Source organism: Arvicanthis niloticus, chromosome 30 (genome assembly GCF_011762505.2).
Source record: "Arvicanthis niloticus isolate mArvNil1 chromosome 30, mArvNil1.pat.X, whole genome shotgun sequence".
NCBI classification, from domain to species: Eukaryota; Metazoa; Chordata; class Mammalia; order Rodentia; family Muridae; genus Arvicanthis; species Arvicanthis niloticus.
Genome location: NC_133438.1, coordinates 995,012 through 1,001,723, shown reverse-complemented (window position 1 = coordinate 1,001,723; position 6,712 = coordinate 995,012). Strand labels below are relative to the sequence as shown.

The window sequence follows — 6,712 nt, the reverse complement described above, 5'->3', positions numbered from 1 at the left end:
ACCATCCCTGCATTCCTGGGATAAAGCCTACTTGATCATGATGGATGATTCCTTTGATGTGTTCTTGGATTCAGTTTGTGAGAATTATATTGAGTATTTTGGCATCGATATTCATAAGAGAGATTGGTCTGTAGTTCTCCTTCTTTGTTGGGTCTTTGTGAGGCTTACGTATGAGCGTAATTGTAGCTTCATAGAACGAATTGGGTATTGTTCCTTCTGTTTCTATTCTGTGGAATAGTTTGAAGAGAATTGGTATTAGGTCTTCCTGGAAGGTCTGAAAGAATTCTGCACCGATACCATCTGGTCCCGGACTTTTTTTGGTGGAGAGGTTTTTAATGACTGCTCCTATTTCTTTAGGGGTTATGCGACTGTTTAGATGATTTATCTGTTCCTCATTTAATTTTGGTACCTGGTATCTATCTAGAAAAAATGTCCATTTCATCCAGATTTTCCAATTTTGTTGAGTATAGGCCTTTGTAGTAGGATCTGATGATTTTTTTGAATTGCCTCAGTTTCTGTTGTTATGTCTCCCTTTTCAGTTCTGATTTTATTAATTTGAGTACTGTCTCTGTGCCCTTTGGTTAGTCTGGCTAAGGGTTTGTCTATCTTGTTGATTTTCTCAAAGAACCAGCTCCTGGTTTTGTTGATATTTTGTATAGTTTTTGTTTCAACTTGGTTGATTTCAGCCCTGAGTTTGATTATTTCCTGCTGTCTACTCCTCTTGGGTATATTAGCTTCTTTTTGTTCTAACTCTTTCAGGTGTGCCGTCAATTTATTAATGTACATTCTTTCCATTTTCTTTTTGTGGGCACTTAGAGCTATGCTTTTTCCTCTTAGTACTGCTTTCATGGAGTCCCACAAATTTTGATATGATGTGTCCTCATTTTCATTTAAATCTAGAAAGTCTTTAATTTCTTTCTTTATTTCTTCCTTGACCAAGTTATCACTGAGTAGAGCATTGTTCAGTTTCCACATGTATGTGGGCTTTCCGTTGTTTTTGTCCAAGTCAAAGACAAGACTTAGTCCATGGTGGTCTGATAGGGTACAAGGGATTATTTCAATCTTTTTGTATCTGTTGAGGCCTGTTTTGTGACCAATTATATGGTCTATTTTGGAGAAGGTACCATAAGGTGCTGAGAAGAAGGTATATTCTTTTGTTTTAGGATGGAATGTTCTATAGATATCAGTTAAGTCCAATTGGTTCAGAACTTCTGTTAGTTTCATTGTGTCTTGGTTTAGTTTCTGTTTCCATGATCTGTCCATTGCTGAGAGTGGGGTGTTGAAATCTCCCACTATTATTGTGTGAGGTGCAATGTATGCTTTAAGCTTTAGTAAAGTTTCTTTATGTATGTGGGTGCCCTTGCATTTGGAGCATAGATGTTCAGAATTACAAGTTCCTCTTGGTACATTTTTCCTTTGATGAATATGAAGTGTCCTTCTTTATCTTTTTTGATTACTTTTGGTTGAAAAACAATTTTATTTGATACTAGAATTGCTACTCCAGCTTGTTTCTTGGGGCCATTTGCTTGGAAGATTGTTTTCCAACCTTTTATTCTGAGGTAGTGTCTGTCTTTTTCACAAAGGTGTGTTTCCTGTATGCAGCAGAATGTTGGGTCATGTTTGTGTATCCAGTCTGATAGTCTATGTCTTTTTATTGGAGAATTGAGTCCATTTATAGTAAGAGATATTAAGGAAAAATGAATGTTGTTTCCTGTTATTTTTGTTATTGGCAGTGGTATTATGTTTGTATAGCTACCTTCTTTTAGGGTTGTTAGAAGATTACTTTCTTGCTTTTTGTAGGTTGTAGTTTCCCTCCTTGTGTTGGAGTTTTCCATCAATTATCCTTTGAAGTGCTGGATTTGTGGTAAGATATTGTGTAAATTTGGATTTGTCATGGAATATTTTGGTTTCTCCATCAATATTGATTGAGAGTTTTGCTGGGTAAAGTAGTCTGGGCTGGCATTTGTGTTCTCTTAGGGCCTGTATGATATTAGTTCAGGGTCTTCTGGCTTTTATAGTCTCTGGTGAGAAGTCTGGTGTAATTCTTACAGGTCTGCCTTTATATGTTACTTTATCTTTTTCCCTTACTGCTTTTAGTATCTTCTCTTTGCTTTGTATATTTGATGTTTTGATTATTATGTGACAAGAGGTATTTCTATTCTGGTCTAGTCTATTTTGGGTTCTGTAGGCTTCTTGTATATTTAAGGACATCTCTTTCTTTAGGTTAGGGAAGTTTTCCTCTATAATTTTGTTGAAGATATTTACTGGCCCTTTAAGTTGGGAGTCTTCACCCTCATCTATACCTATTATCCTTAGGTTTGATCTTCTCATTGTGTCCTGGATTTCCTGGATGTTTTAGGTTAGGACCTTTTTGCATTTTGCGTTTTTTTGACAGTTGTGTCAATGTTTTCCATGGTGTCTTCTGCACATGACATTCTCTCTTCTATCTCTAGTATTCTGTTGGTAATGCTTGCATCTATGACCTCTGGTCTTTTTTTTAAGTTTTATATCTCCAGAGTAGTCTCCTTTTGAGATATCTTTATTGCTTCTACTTCCATTTTTAGATCCTGGACAGTTTTGTTTAATTCCTCCATCTGTTTGGTTATGTTTTCTTGCATTTCTTTAAGGGCTTCTACCTGTTTACCTGTGTTCTCGTCAAATTCTTTGAGAGTGTTATTTATGACCTTCTTAAAGTCCTCTAACATCATCATGAGAAGTGATTTTAATTCTGGGTCCTGCTTTTCTGGTGTGATATGGTGTTCAGGACTTGTTATGGAGGGGGAACTGGGTTCTGGTGATGCCAAGTAACTTTGGTATCTGTTGTTTACATTTCTGCACTTGCCTTTTACCATTTGGTTAGCTGTAGTTCTACTCGCACTCACTGGTTCTGACTGGAGTCTGCCTTTCCAGTTATCTTGGTTGTATCAGAACTCCTTGGTGTACAGATGACTCTATGATCCTGAGCTCCAGCTGCTCTGGGTTCAGTGGTTCTTCTAGGATATTTCAGGATATGGAGTCTCCACAGTGGTAGACCAGCTAGGTGTTTGCTGTTCTGAATGTAGTTGCTCCTCTAGGATGCTTCGGGATATGGTGTCCCCTGCTCTGTTGCTCTGTGGGCTGTGTCCTCACTAGGATGCCTGCAGCTCTATGGTCCTTGACCTCTCTTGGGTGCCTCTGCAGCTCTGTGTTCTGTGACCTGTGAACTCCCTAGGGTGCCTCCGGACTCAGTTTCCAGAGGGGAGCAGATCAGCTGGGAGACTGCTGGAGCCACTGGTATCTGGGCCAGAGGCGGAAGGGGCGTGGTTCTCCACAGGGGCAGGGTCTGGCTGCCAGGTGTCCTCTGGGGGGCTCTCTACTGCCAGTTGTGCTTCTAAGGCCTAGGGCTGTGGGTGGGTCCTCCTACCTTCTGCTCTGAGATCCGTGCCCTCCCTAGGGTGCCTCTGAACTCAGTTTCCAGAGGGGAGCAGATCAGAAATAAAAATTTGTATTTCAGGTAACACAAATAATTAGGTCAGTGTAGGAATGGGTCTAAAGTTAATATACTTCAAACACACACACACACACACACACACACACACACACACACACACACACACATCCAAATCCACAGAACATGGGTGGCATAAAAATGTTGTAAATTTCAAGGTCAAAGTTCATGAATCTTGTATCATTGTTGTTCTCTGTGTAACCTTGGCTTTGAGAACTCTGCCAATATAACACAAATACAAAAGAACCTTCAAGTGGAATCAAATCCAGATATTGCAATAACAAAATATACAAGTCTTTTTTACAGTGGGTTTATCAATCAAAACCAGCATGGTTGATCTGGTCACCATATATCACAGAAAACACAATCTGTGAAGATGTGCTCAATACTGTGGGATATGTAGTCTCATCCTGGCCTTTGTGTTCTGACTCTCATCTGTTTAGCTCTAAGTTGTGAGTAACATAAATAAATAAAATGAAATGCCTCAGAACATTGCTGATTAACCTGTAGAGTAGAATGAGAGGCTGAGTCTCACATGGGAAGTCTAAGAATTTAGTCATCACTAAGCTGACAGAAATGTATGTGCAGCCCAAATAGTAAAGGCTAAGTACACACATTACTATATATGGGATAAAAGCAAATATTGTTGCAAACATGAAAACATTGATACTTGAGTAAAAAAATAATACTGACTGATGAATAGAAATTCATTGGGGCTGGAGGGATGGCTCAACAGTTAAAGATGATTAGCTGCTCTTCCAGAGATCTAGGGTTTGATCCCGAGACATGTTTATAGTGCACAGACATGCAGGCAAAACACTGGTACACATAGAATGAATAATTTTTAAATTCCTCATAACATTCAATTTTGCCTTTCACATAGGTCAACATATCCTTCTGTCTGACATAACAGAATTCAGGATATTTGGGTGGATTTGACATTTTCTTATTGTCAACACTTTATTCTGTCCTCTTAAATGGTCAAAAATCCCAGGAATGCAGTTGCAAATGCATCATCTCTGGTTCTAACATTGAAAGGAGTTGCACATTTCTCTAGTAGGTGATGGTCCACAACTTAGTTACCAACACTTGAGAGGTAGGGGTATTTGGATCTCTGTGAGTTTGAGGCCAGCCTGATCTACAGAGCAAGTTCTACACAGGGAAACACAGAGATTCCTTGACTTGAAAAACCAAAGAGAAAGAGAAGGAGGAAGAGAAATGGGAGGAGGAGGAGGAGGACAAATAGAAAGTGAAAAAGGAAGAGGAGTTGGAAGAGGAGGAGGAAGAAAGGAAAGAAAAGAGTTGGACATTTCATTACTTTTCTTGCTCCTTTGCTGTCATTCATTATATTTCTCTATAAACACCATTTTAGAATTGTTTTAAAATATGGTCCATTTAATTGGCACTCTAGACCTAAAAAACATGGTCCAATTTAACATCATGCTTTCAAGTGACACTATCTTCCAGATTTTTCTCATAATGCAGTTTTGTCTTGGTGTCATAGGAAACTCAGCACTCTTAGTGTTATATGTATACAATTTTGTCTTCAAGCCTCATTATAAAAAGTTGAGAGGTTTAGTTTTCATGCACCTAACAATAGTTAATATGGTGACGATCATATCCATGTTGATAAAATATATCATTTTATCCTTTGGAGTACCCAATTTTCTGGGTGATGTTGGTTGTAAAGCATTTTTGTTTTCTTGCAGGGTCACCCAGGGTCTGTCCATCTGCACTACCTGTGTTCTAAGCACATTCCAAGTCATCACCATTATTCCAAGTAATTCTAAGTGGGCCTGGATTAAGCCTAGACTCTCTAAATGGACTTTTTATTCCATACTTTGCTCCTGGCTTATTAACATACTAATCTATGGGTATATGCTTGACCTGGTAATGGCCAAAATCAATAAAACCCATGTTGGCCATGGATATTCAGATGGTTACTGCCAAAACAGGATTTTGATATTCTCAATTCATGGTTATTTATTACCCTTATCATGATTCACAATCTCTTCTTTGTGGCTGTCATGATGTGGGCCAGCCTCTATATGGTGATTTTCCTCTACAGACACCGCAAGAGAGCCCAGGATCTCCACAGCCCAAGCCTCTCCTCACAGCCTTCTCCTGAGCGCAAAGCCACTCACAGCATCCTGTCTCTGGTGAGCTGCTTTGTGTTAATTTATTGGTTGAACAACTCCGTGACCCTTTATGGATTTTATACAAAAGAAAAAAATTCCAAGATTGCTGTCAACTAATGCAATTTTATCAACATTCTACCCAACCATCTGCCCTTTTTTTTTACTCATGAAGAATAATAAAGTTATTCTGCAATTCATTCCATCATTTTCTCTACTGAGAATGACCTGTTTTCAAAGTTCACTCCATGGCTGAAATGAAATCCACACTTTCTTGGCATTAAAACAGTGTCTTAATGATTTTCATGGAATAAAGAATTTGAATGTAGACTTTGAATGCCTGAAATGATATTAGTCACAATTCAGACACTCTGTTTACTATTAAAACTGCAGGTAGTTAACATTTTTATTGAATAAAACTCCATGTACATAATTTTAATAATTTTAATATTTGTTACCTACTCACACTATGACACTTTGTCCAAAATAAACGTATTTTAAATATATTGAACAATATTTTATTTTCTGATGTTTTTGGCTATTAAAATACTTCTAATCAAAATTTTGAAATACAATTTGGTGCTTGGGTTATGTTTTTTTATGATGTTTTCTGTTCTAAGGAACACCTTTTAAACATTGAACAAATGAATTTCTGTTTCTTAACTACCAACTACCACAAATACTGCTGTCGGTGGGAATCTTATGTCGAACAAATGTCAGTTACCCAATGGATGTCTTTTTATCATAGCTGACTTTAAGTCACCAATAATTATTTTTACTATTTTAGTATGTTTTTAGTTATTTCTTCTATATTTGAAATTATGATATAGTTAGATCATTTCCCTCTTTCTTCCTCTTTGTAGACCCTGCTGTATATCTTCTGCTTGCTCTCTTTCAAATTCATGGCCTCCTTTTTTTATTAATTGTTATGTATGTGTGTGTGTGGGGGGGGCAGGTATTCCTAAATATATGAATGCTACCTACTCTTTATAAAGTGACAACAATTAATGAAAAAGGAGTCCATGAATTTGAAAGGATAATTGCCAGTTGTTTCTACACAAGCATGACAACCTGAGTGTAATTCCCAGCA

The 6,712-nt window shown here is 37.7% G+C and overlaps 1 pseudogene; it reads left to right on the top strand.

Moving 5' to 3' along the window:
* Window positions 1-4,909: 4,909 nt before the first annotated feature.
* LOC143440542 (vomeronasal type-1 receptor 2-like) lies at window positions 4,910-5,742 on the top strand (annotated as a pseudogene).
* The last annotated feature ends 970 nt before the right edge of the window (window positions 5,743-6,712 follow it).